Genomic DNA, 12,258 nt, shown 5'->3' with positions numbered 1-12,258 from the left:
AAACAAAATATGTATTGTTTTTTTCTAGAGAAAGGCACAGTAGCTTGAATTTACTATATTTGACAGCTTTTCTCAAATGCTTTCAAGACATGGAGTTGCCAGAAAACAAAGGTTTGAATTGCTGACTTCCTCTTGTGAGACTATTAGTTTAGTTTTGGAGTTTTAAAATTTCTAAGGAGGAAGAATGTCTTTGTGACATATAGGACAAGCACTGGGAGGGGAGTTCAGCCAGGGTGTCAAGCCTGTGCAGCTGCCTGGTGCCTGACCTGGGACAGGTTGCTCTAGGCTACAGGCATGGGGTTTATTGCCGAGGCACTGGGCCTGGTGATATGAGGGGTCTCTTTAAATGGTGAGTTTCAGACAGAAATCATCTGTACTCTTGATTCCAAAGCTGGTAATCATGACTGTATTGATCCATAAAGACTCATGATGTATCATCTGTGCTTGGCTTCTGGCCTGGCTAGGGGAGAGGAGACTGGGCGTCATCTGGTTCTGCATCCAGATTTGGAGATGGAATTTGAAAACACACAGGCAGGTTATGAGAACTGCCACTTGCAAAAATGCAAGTGAGTGTGAGATAGAAAGGCCCGGTGATAGATGGTGTTGGGCTTCTCTGTTTTCATATCACCTGTGTCTCCCTTCCTTGCTCTTGTACTGTTTGGTGACAACTTTGAGATGAGTCCTTTCCTTCTGGCTGTTAAAGAGCCCAGAGGTGGGTTGGAGGAAAACAGCTTTGTGAAGCCTGGAAGAATTGACTTCACAGTTCTGTTTGCTGCGTTTTCAAATACTGCTTTATTAGCCACCCCCTCTTCCAAGGCCAGGTGGTTTGTGCTTTATGGCCTGGCCACTCTGAGTCATAGTGCCTGGATTTATGTGGCCAGATTTCCGACTCTGCTACAACAGTGTTAACAAGTTCCCTTTATAGCCATTAAAATATATGTACATCTATTATTCTTTATTCTAAAAGTAATATGTGCTCATGGTAGATAATCTGTAAATATAGAAAAATAAAAAGAGAATAAAAGTCACTTACTCAGTGAAACCAGTGAACCTACCCTCCTAGAAAGTGGCCGTCAGTCCTGTGTCACCAGCACTAAGATCTGAACTAACCACGTGCAGACACCTGGGATCAGTAGGATTTCTCCACATCTTTGTGCGTGCTGTGTAATTATTCTACCCTGAGCTCGAATCCTCCACTTCAACTTTTAGCACTGATTTCTCCGCTTAACCCATATGTGCTTTATACACACAGAGACTTCTTAAGTGATTAGTGATTCAGTCACTGCCACAGTCTATTAAAGCTTCTTAGGGAAGTGATTTTCTTTCTGTGGTGTGAAAAGGAAATAACAATGCCTGTCTTGCTCTTTAACCTGTCTCTTCTTGGAAATTCCCAGGCATCTTGGTGGCCATGTGTCTACCCTTGGCTGTGCTCTGTGGACCTCCTGCAGTGTGCCTGCCCCATTTCCTCTCTTGGCTCTTTGCCAGCTTATGGCCTTTCTAGAAGGATATTGTCCTGTTCTGAATTTTTCATCATCTTTATTGGTTTCTTCTCATTCCTGTCTGTTCTGTGAGCTTGTCCGAGAACCTGGAAGCCTCACTTAGCTTCTGGGAGCAGGTCCTGGAGCTGGGCTCACACCCCTTCCCCAGTTGTTTTCTCTCTCCTGCCAGCCTCCCTTTGATTCTTAGTTTTCAGTGAACTGTACAGTATCAAAGACCCTGGAATCTGAAGTAGAAAAAAGAGTACCGAGATTTGGGCGCCACATCTGCCTGTTTCTTCATCTCTGCTTTTTTGAGCCTTTTAAAAAAATCAGTGGAATCAGTTGCATGTAAGGTTCATGAAAGAACTGTGTAAAATTGTAAATTATTTTGCAGAGATTTGCTGTTTTCCAGCACCTCATCCCTTCTTGACACACAGGTAGTAGCTCTAGATTTTGTTGTTGTTCTTGTTGAACTCTGATAGGTCTCTCAAATAAAAGGAAACAGATACCGTTTTTATAGATTAGAAGACAACATTGTTAAGATGTCATCTCACCAAATTGATCTATAGGTCCATTGCATTCTCATTCAGAATCCCAGAAGGGGGTGTATGTGTTTGTTTTAATAAATCAACAAGCTGATTCTAAAATTTACATGGAAGTGCAAAGGGCTCAGAGTAGCCAAGTTAGTTTTGGGAAAGAACATAGTTGGAGGGCTTACATTATCTGATTTCAAGGTTTACGTCAAAGCTGTAGAAAGCAAGACAGTGACGTATTCGTGTAAGAGCAGACATATTAGATGGATAGAACAGAATAGAGTCCAGAAATAGACCCACACATGTATGATCAATAGATTTTCATCAAAGGGGCCAACGTAATTCAATGGAGAATGGATGGGCTTTTCAACAAGTGATGCTAAAACAGTTGGGTATCCATATGGAAAAAAATGAACCTTGATCCTTAGGTTACACCGTATACAAAAATTATCTTGAAATGGATCGTAGACTTTAAGTAAAACTTCCAGTAGTTCCATTAGGCTATTTATTTATTGTTGCCAGTGCGAGGGAGGAGCCAGAGTGCTAAGTGCTGAGAGGGTAACAGGAAGAAAGGGTAACAGAAAGTAGTTGGTGGTGTGTGTGTGTGTGTGTGTGTGTGTGTGTGTGTGTGTGTGTGTGTGTGAGAGAGAGAGAGAGAGAGAGAGAGAGAGAGACTCTGGGCCATTCTAAACTCTGTCCCACTGCTCACTTTTTTGTTGGGTAATAACGGTAAAAAACAAAAACATGTTGTCTTTTTTTTTTTTTTTTTTTGAGACGGAGTCTCACTCTGTTCCCCAGGCTGGAGTGCAGTGGCACGATCTCAGCTCACTGCAACCTCCGCCTCCCAGGTTCAAGCGATTCTCCTGCCTCAGCCTCCCGAGTAGCTGGGATTATAGGTGCCCGCAACTATGCCCAGCTAATTTTTTTGTATTTTTAGTAGAGACAGGGTTTCACCATGTTGGCCGGGCTGCTCTCGAACTCCTGACCTTGTGATCCGCCCACCCCGGCCTCCCAAAGTGCTGGGATTACAGGCGTGAGCCACTGTGCCTGGCCAAAAACATGTTTCTTACTGGTACCTTCAGAGGATAATTTTTGTTTCTCCCACCTTGCCCTCCTCTTCCTCTTATTTTGCAAGCAAATCTTACTTTAGCTTACACACTGTGCTGATGAAGAGTTGTCTTAAATCTGGCTTACATTGATTTAAACCTATTTTAAAACGTGCTAGGAAATCCTGGCATCATGTTAGTAAGCAAGGAATCCTTCTATTTAGCCAGTGTTCTTCCAGAGTTCCTGTCCTGAGTTTCTGCCTACTGGAGCCCACCTGCCCTCTAATTGGGGTCTGCAGGCGTAGATCCTTGCACAGCTCTGTAATTTATCTGATAGCCTCAGGCTGGAGTGTTTCCTGGACTTCTCAGAACTACAGTGTTGGCTCTGTCTTATGCACAAATATGTTAGGTGAAATTTCAAGTCAATCTCCCTCTTCCCCGTGCTTGGTTAAGGATTGATTTGTGACATCTGTAGGGAGCAAATTAAGGAATTTACAACTGGTACATGAGGAAGGGGGAAGGAAGTTCTCCCTAAACTTAATCTGTAACATAGTTTTTGACCTTGTCTGCCTCTATGATGGGGGCGGAGGGGGAAGGGGAAGGGGAGTGTCTGCCTCTTTGGGCAGCCTGAACTTACATTAGCCAAATGTCATTGAACCTCCATAACTTGAGGCTAGTTACGTGATGGCTGAGTCAATGCCAGGTCTAAGATCATTCTTTCCTTTATTCTATTTATGGAACTAATATCAAGAGAGCATTTACTTTTTGGCAGGCATTGTTCTAGACGTGGGGAAAACAATTTTAAATAAGACTCATAAAGATCTGGCCCGAATGGAGCCTACATTCTGGGAGTACAAGTTTCCTGTTACTTTCTCTCTCGTGTCTTTCTTTAAAAGCCCAGCACAAATCCAGGAAACTGTGATATCTCCAGGAAGAAGGGACCTCTCTGTCCTCTGAAATCATTTGTGTGTTGCAGGTTCCAAGAGTGTGGCAGTGGTTATAGCACATTATCTAGTGGCTGCTGGTATGAGGGTTTAGGCTACCCTCTGGGAAACTGGACTGGGTCAGACCTTTTTTGGGTGTGGTGAGGGGCAGAGAGTGAGGAGACTCTGCTATGGTGCCTCCCAAACAGGAAATGTTCAGCAAATATTTATTGAGCAAATGCATATCTGCATGAGGTAGTCACATGGGTGGTATTACAAACACCAGACAGGATTCCAGCTCTTCAGATTAACATTTGGAATTCCTAGGAAGTGTGCTGAACCTGGCAAAGATGAGAGCCCTCCTGCCAGGAGATCCTTTAGTTTGTCTCTGGAGCATTCCCAATATGAAAGCTCTCCCATGGAGGTTGGGGGAGTTTTAAATTGCCAGTGTGTTTGAAACAAGCAACATTGTCTTCTGACCTTTCCCTGGGGTCTTGCATACTTTGATATGGCAGAAGCAGGCATTGCTCTGAAGTTATAAATAACTAAGCAACTTGAGAGTTACACTCTAGGGCCCCAAGTTAAAACAGCTGATTCCACTCTTGTTGTAGAGAAAAAACTATCTTTTCAAAATCACGTGTGAGCAGCATGGCATTCAAACAGGATATTTATCTTCCTAGAAATTTTACCAGGAAAGCAGAGTGCTTCCTTTTCCTCCACTCTTATTTTTATTTTTTATTTTTGCATATGTGTATCTGTCATTTCAGCATATGTGAAGTGAATGACAAGATATTTGTTGTATTTACTGGTGACAGATGATAAATATGTTCACTTCTTTTTAGCTTAAAAACACTTGCTGAACTTTGGTCAGCTGATGTAAGGATTAGAAATAATTTTAAGATTATTTAATCTCCTTTTCCCCCAAAGAATTGATCCAGGAATTGGTATAAAGTCAGAAGGAGAAAAAGAAGGATGACGTTTCTAAGATAAATGTGCTCAGATAATTGCTTTTTATTAAAAGATACTGTTCTTTTTACTTCTTAGGTGTTGAAATGTCTGTTTTTAATGAGATCGTGGTTCGAGGTTGGTTTCTCAAGATGAAGTTATCAGTCAGCACAATTTGGGAAAGGTGGGGGTATTCTGCTATGGAATACCAAAATCTGGTAACTGGTCATCTCATTGAGACCCCCGTGTGATGCTTGAGTTGCCCACCTCCCACTACTGAGTCCCCATCAAGTAGGGATGTTTATACTGTGAGTCCCTTGCCCTAAGGCTGGTCCTTCTTTGGGCAGCTTTGACTGAGTTTGGAGAATAATTGCTATTCTGTGGAAATTTCATAATCATAACCCAGGCAAGTGCCTGGGAGGCAGAGCACAGGTGGGTGGGGGTAAAATGCAGGGTGGGCTTTGGATATCAACTCCGTGATTTCTGTGGCCAAAGCAGAAATGCCCATGAGCTTGAGTTAGTGCAGTGAGTTAATTGCATGGTAAGTAAATGCTAACATGATTGATCAGAGGAACTGTGTAATTGAAGCATAATAAAATGTGGCATGCTTAGTAAGCAATTGAGTTGTCTTCCCAAGGATGTAGGCAGTACTGGGCAGGAGAAGCACAGATGTCTTGAACAAGCTGTTCAGTGCCCAGTTTTGCCCTTTTGTCTTCTGAGGAAGATGTATGGGACTCTAAGGAGTCAAATCCCACATTCCATACCCGAGAACGAGATTCATAACTGTATGTGAGATACTGTTTATTTTGTAGTACTTTGCATACTTTTTGGTATATAGAATATTTACTTGTTACCATTGGTGAAATTTCAAGGTTTTTTTTTGTTTATGGGTTTTTGGGCTTTTCTGTATGTATTCTGGAATCACCAAGAAGCTTCCATATTGAATTTTCTACAGTAGATCTCTGAATAAGCCTTAATTGATATATTTGGTAGAGATGAATGAAGATACCATTTAATCACTGTGGTAAATTTAAATATATGATGCTTCCTTCTGGATGAGTGACTAAGCCCTATAGATGATTTTTTAAATTAATTAATTAATTAATTTATTTATTTATTTTAAGACAAAGTTTCTCTCTTGTCGCCCAGGCTGGAGTGCAGTGGTGCGATCTCGACTCACTGCAACCTTCGCCTCCCAGGTTCAAGCGATTCTCCTGCTCAGCCTCCCAGATAGCTGGGACTACAGGCGCATGCCACCATGCCCAGCTAATTTTTGTATTTTTAGTAGAGATGGGGTTTCACCATGTTGGCCAGGCTGGTCTCGAAGTGCTGACCTTGTGATCCACCCACCTCGGCCTCCCAAAGTGCTGGGATTACAGGCGTGAGCCACCGCGCCTGGCCAAAACCCTATAGATGATTTTTGAAACAAATTTTTCTTTTCAAAAACATTTGGACAGTGTGAAATAAAAATGACCAAATTTTCTATCAAGTTGAAAAGACATTTAGAGAAATATGATTTATCAAATAAAAAAGGTAATACCTTGGAATGAATGAAAAAATCAGGTAAATTTTTCATAACTTAGGTAGCTATCTTAAATTATTCTGGAAAATATGGACCAAACTTTGAGTTGAATTTTTAGTACAGCATTTGGATTCATGTTTTTCTATTTAGATTTTTTTTGTGTGTGTGTAATATTACTTTTAGAGTAGTGGAGGTCTCTACTATCCATTGTTTAATCTCTTCCTCTTGTGAATAGAATAATAATCAATTACTCCTAATCAGTATTCTTGGTATTTTTGTATATACATGTGATAGTAAGAGTTACGTGGATGAATTTACTATAAGCCAGCTTGTAATCTTAGTGTTTTACTTATTTAGCTTCCTAACATTCCTATGAGGTAGGTCCTGTTTTTATCTCCATTTTACAGATAAACTAAACTATAGAAAGCCTAAGTAAGGTGCTTAGGATCCCATAAGCCAGGAGTTGGACCAAGGCGGTCTGGCTCTAGGATCTGTGATCTTACCCATTACCCTATGCTTCCTGTCTGCGTGTACTGGACATTATGACTGTAATGGCTTTGGAGTGGTTCAGGATCTTGGAGTAGCTACTTCATAAAAATGGATTGGCTTATTTTCTGTAAAATGTCTTGTGTTTGTTTTGTTTTTTTGAGAAATGACCTTTGTATGTTAATACTTTAGTTTGCTAGTAGAGCCTATTTGTTTAGTCATGGCTAACAGCGTTTGTTACAAGTGATTCCATTGATTGAGCTCTATTTCTGTTACTTTCTAAGTGTTTATCGTGTGATAATAAAAACATACCCAGCTGGCATCTCAAATCTATTTGACTTAGCAAACTTTCAAGGTGTCTTCTAGCAGAATCTAGATTCCAAATAGCAGCCCAGCCTTGAGATTGAACTTCTGACACAGCAGTGTGGGTGCGAGGGTCATCCCCTCTCCTGTCCTTGGCATAGCTTGCCTGGAATGCACATGCGCTGCTGAGAACGGCCCCGCCTGGTCCTCTGGTCCCCTCCTTGTAACGTCTCACTGATCACACAGAACCAGGGAGGAGAGGGGCTTTCGGGGGCTTGTCAGGTCATGGCCATCCGTGCGCCTCCTTTACAGACAGGACCACTGAAGCTAGGGGAGGCTATTGGGCTTGCCTGAGCCACCTCCCACTTCCCTGCCTGGAACTCCCTCCCTCTGCTCTGCCTCCTAAGTGCCTGGGCTCCGTTGAGGTGGAGAGAATCCGGTGGCTTTGGATTCTGTGTCCACACACAGTTGTTTCCCAGTCAGAAAAGGAAATATTTAGCTTGGGGTTTGGATAAGGATATTAGTTTCAAATTAATCCTGTACTTAAAACATTTTATTTCTGTAAGTCATGTGAAAAAAAATGTTTTTAGCGAATAGGAAAAGTTTTTAAGACTATTGGGATCTTCCCAGTAGTCTGTATTCTCTTCATTCTTTGTGGGGTTTGTTACTGGCAGCCTTAGTAAAGCATCTTGCAAAACCGGGGCTGGTAAGCTGTGGTCCCAGTACCTCAAATGGCTCGTGTTCAGCTTGCCTTCTTATGACAGGTGCTGCCAGCCCCTTTGGGTCAGCACTGGGGACCCACTGGAGCATGCCATTTTCCTCAGGGGCCCTGGAGAAGGATTCTGAAGTGGTGGTCCTTGGGTGGTGAACCAGAGGGTGGGGCCTGGGCTTTGGGATCAGCTAGGCTTGGGTGTTGCTTAGTAGCTTTGTGCAAATCATTTGATCCTTCTGACCTTCAGTTCCTTAAGCTGTAAAATGGTGCTTACCTTATGCAGTAGTTGAGATAATTTAGATGATGAGATGGCATAGAAATAGGTATATGATGATAATATATGTATCATATATAAATCTTGCCCAACACATAGTAAAACATACTACTTTGAGCTGGGCCTATGGCTTAGCATGTCATTTAATTTGTAAGTTATGGGTATTGTAATTTGGGAGCCCCCATGGAGCCTCTGTTCTTTTATCCCCACTAATTCATGCATGGTGATGTTTTGCCTGCCCCAGGGCGATGCTGTGGCAGGTGACTGAGGGTTTGCTGTCCTTGCAGGAGAGACAGTGAGTGCCTGGGCACCAAGCAGTGCCCTTTCTCTGCCCTGCCTGCCCCCAGTGCCTCCAGGTCCATGGAATGACTCTCTGAGAATTAATAGAATGTGTTTTTATGTATGTGAAAGAAGACAACCCCCAGAGAATCCAGTTACATGGCATAAAGTGATACCACATGCTCTTCCTAAGTCTAGGAAAAGAAGTGTATTTGGAATGAAGTGTAAAAGTTAAGACACAAAGATTGTCCTTTGGCCCCAAGTACAATTCGAAAGCATTTTGACAAGAACGTCTTACAATATTAGCGGGTTGATTATTTATTTTGTGCTGTTCATATCTCACCCAATGCTAGGCTTTACAGCTAAGGCATCTTTCTGTCTTCACTGTGGAGTGACCTCCAGACATTGACCTCTCCTGTGGTTGTACTGTTTCAAGCTGTTTTGATAAGGCTGAACTAGGATGATCAGGGCATGACAAAACAGCTATTAGCAGCACTTGTTATTAATGACATATGAACGTGGTAAAAAACATACGGGCTTCTGATGAGTCTATTAGTGTGTTTTTTTATGTTTAGGAATGTTTCTAAGTTGAAGAGCTGATGAGAATATAAGAATGACTCCATACTTTTCCATGAAAATTCAACACCGGTCCTCAAAACAGCTGGGTCTAGCTCCAAATTGCCCACTGTAGTCTTGTGAAAATTTCTTTGAATTCTCCCTTTTTTTCTCAAAAATACTTGGATTTCACATTCTATCCCATAGTGCATTTTATTTGTTTTTATGTTAAAATGCTTCTTTTCTTCGCACATGTTAGAGGAGGGTTGACTTGCCTGCAAGAGATGCCATGTTCATCTTGCAGCTCCCCTACCTGCTGTAGGCCCTGGGGGAGTCTCCCTCCCTACCCCACCCCCAGCATGAGAAGCAGAGTCCTTTCTGCCACTGACAGAGGGTTGTTTATGGGAGTAAGTGGCATGCTTCATGGAGTTCACCCCTGAATGTTGAGGATTGACCCCAATTTCCTTAGTCAATTATTGTGAAATTTCTAGAGATTGGTATATCTAACTCACGATGAGATCATTTATGTTTAAACCATTCTTTTGAGCCAGAGTGGAATGAGTGACCCCATTTTTCTGAATTTCTTGCCATTAGTTAAAACAAAAATAGGTGTTTAACTTGCCTTCAGATGATCTCTTCTGGGTGTTTTTCTGAGAAGCCACTCTCAAAACCCAGCAGTAACCCTGGTTGATTTTGCACCTGTTCAGTGGGGACTGTGCCTGAAATGCTCTCTTGCTGTATCCTGGTGTCTAGTCCTGGTCAGTGCACTCAAGAGGCCTGCAAAACTGAACTCTAGTCCTAAATACTCCTCTTCCAGCACTTACTTCTTCAGTCACAAAGTTGCTTTGCCCACCCAGCTGCTGTCCTGGGTCACAGCTGGAAGCAGAAAAGTCTAAGCTTAGTACACTTTGGATGATGTTTTTTACACTTTTGCCACATGACAGACTCTAGAGCCCCTCAGCATCTTTTTGTGTGGTTTGGATCTGCCACGGAAATGGGGAATTTCAGTCTTTTAATGGTGAAATTACTACATCATTTCTTGGGCCCTCTGACTGAGCTGGTTGTCTGTCCTCAGAAGAGGCTCACTTCTGGACCTCTCTTGGTTCAGAAATCTGCTCTCTCTTAGTGGAAAATTATTTCCCTTCCTTTCTTTGTTTAACCTTTCCCCCATTCTGGATAACATATTGATCCTAAGTAGCATAGTAACTCTAAGAAGTTACCCAAAGTCCCACAGAAACTTAAATTGCTGTAGAGCCTACTCATAACTAAACAGACCACTCTGTCTTGCCCTGTAAGATACTTATAGTAGACTTAGAAAATTTAGATGGTAACTGCTAAGAGACATGATGTGCTCTTTCTGAGTGTACATTTTCTTTCTTCTCATGGATGGTATTTGAGGTTCTGTAATGACATTAGTTTGACAGACATAGAGCCAACCATAAAAAAATTCATGGGTTACCCTTGCATTGAAGTAAGTCGATGAAATGAGTGGCTATTTGTCCAGATGTGATTTGTCCAGAGTGTGTCCCAGTTTCTTGGGAGGAGAACCATCCTACACAAATCCTCCATGCTGCTCTGCTTGTTTGGGTTAGGATGTTTTGGGCATCTTCAAGACTTCCCTCTCCTGTTTGGATTGGTAACAGTATCTGTTTCCCATTCATCTAGCCTGCAAAACTGAACTCTAGTCTTAAATCCTCCTCTTCCAGCACTTACTTCTTCAGTCACAAAATTGCTTCAAGCCTGCTTTCCTGACCTCCTGATTCAAGGATTCTAATTTCTTCTAGTTAGCTTTGATTGGTGCCCCGACCTCAATTCTCTCAATATCCCCCTTTCATGCATCCAAGTTGCAGCTGCTACGTGGGCATTCCCAAGTTCTCCACTTTGCTCCAGCTGCCCTTCCTGCCTCAGGAGCCTCTGGTCATGCTGAGTCCTTCTCACAATGATGACCTAGATCTTCCATCTCTCCCGACATGGTCCAGCCACAGCCCCCTCCTTACTGCTTTGCAGGCCCTTCGCTGTGCTTTTCCTTTGCTTGCTGTGCCTGTCTACCTGTTGCTAGATGTTGAGGGCCACCTTGTTTCCCAAAGCCAGCTCCAGTGATCCCTTTTATGGTCCCTCCCACCACCTGCCTGCCAGGTGGGAAGTGATAGCTTTCCTGCTCAGCACCTGTGACGCGTTGTCTCTTCCTAGTTCCGGTGTCCTTTGCTTTGTGTTAGAACTTCCTGCTCTGTTGGAAATGTTGGATTTCCTTCCTGTTTGGACAGGGAAATGTCTTATAGCCAGGGGTCAGCTGGAACAGTGGAGGGAGTGTATCCCACAACCTTGTAGACCTTTACCTTTTGCTAAGGGCAAGTCACTTACCCTCCAGTTACCCATTTGTGAAATGGCCCATCATTCTTCCCCTGCAGGCTGATTGTGATGATGAAAAATGAGGTGTGACAGATACTAAGGGGCCTAGCAGAGTGTCTGGCACATGGACAACTCAGTAAATGCCAGGTCCTTCTCTAGGTTTCAATCCAGATAGGGTCTAGAAGAAGTTCTACACAAAATTGGTGCTAAATAATGGAATTGCAAATCCTTTCAGAACCTGTTTGGCATTTTGCAGCTACAGATTAAATGGTGTAAAAGCCTGTAGCCTTGTCTGTTGGAGCTATGACTCTGGATCTGTTTCACTGATTTCTGTCTTTACTCTAGGGCAGAGAATATTCCAGATCTCTTACAAGTTAACCCCTCCACCCTCTACTAACCAAAGCAAAAGAAACTCTTGTCAGGGAGTTGGCAGAAACCTCAACATTAGCTTTGCTATAACTTGAAAGATACATCTTTCTACTTTTTTGCATAATATATGCACACAGCACACACTGTACCTAGCTACTTTACGCTGGTCACCAGTTGCTTGTTGGCTACTAGCCTAGTATGCGCACACCTCCAGCTTTTTTAGTTCTTGTCGGTAATTAATTTCCTAGAGGCTCTTATTACTTGAGAACAAAACTTTTGAATACATTATGAATGAGGTTTTACCTGATTTCATTATGTCAGTAGTATTATGAAAAAATAACCATAAAACTTTCTTCATTGTGGCAATGAAGTATAATTCTGTCAAAAAGATCAAATGTCTAATACTCTAAAGAAAAATCCTGAGTCTCCCTTTACAAGTACGTATGGTATGGTGGGAACAAAGTTTTAATGCGGTACTTTTTTC

The 12,258-nt window shown here is 42.3% G+C and overlaps 1 protein-coding gene across 3 annotated transcripts in view; it reads left to right on the top strand.

The window, feature by feature from the left end:
- The window catches only part of TLN2 (talin 2), a 463,814-nt gene that overhangs the window by 112,620 nt on the left and 338,936 nt on the right, over positions 1-12,258 (top strand). The window lies entirely within an intron of this gene.

Source organism: Symphalangus syndactylus, chromosome 5 (genome assembly GCF_028878055.3).
Source record: "Symphalangus syndactylus isolate Jambi chromosome 5, NHGRI_mSymSyn1-v2.1_pri, whole genome shotgun sequence".
Taxonomy (NCBI): domain Eukaryota; kingdom Metazoa; phylum Chordata; class Mammalia; order Primates; family Hylobatidae; genus Symphalangus; species Symphalangus syndactylus.
This window is presented reverse-complemented; position numbering and strand designations above follow the sequence as displayed.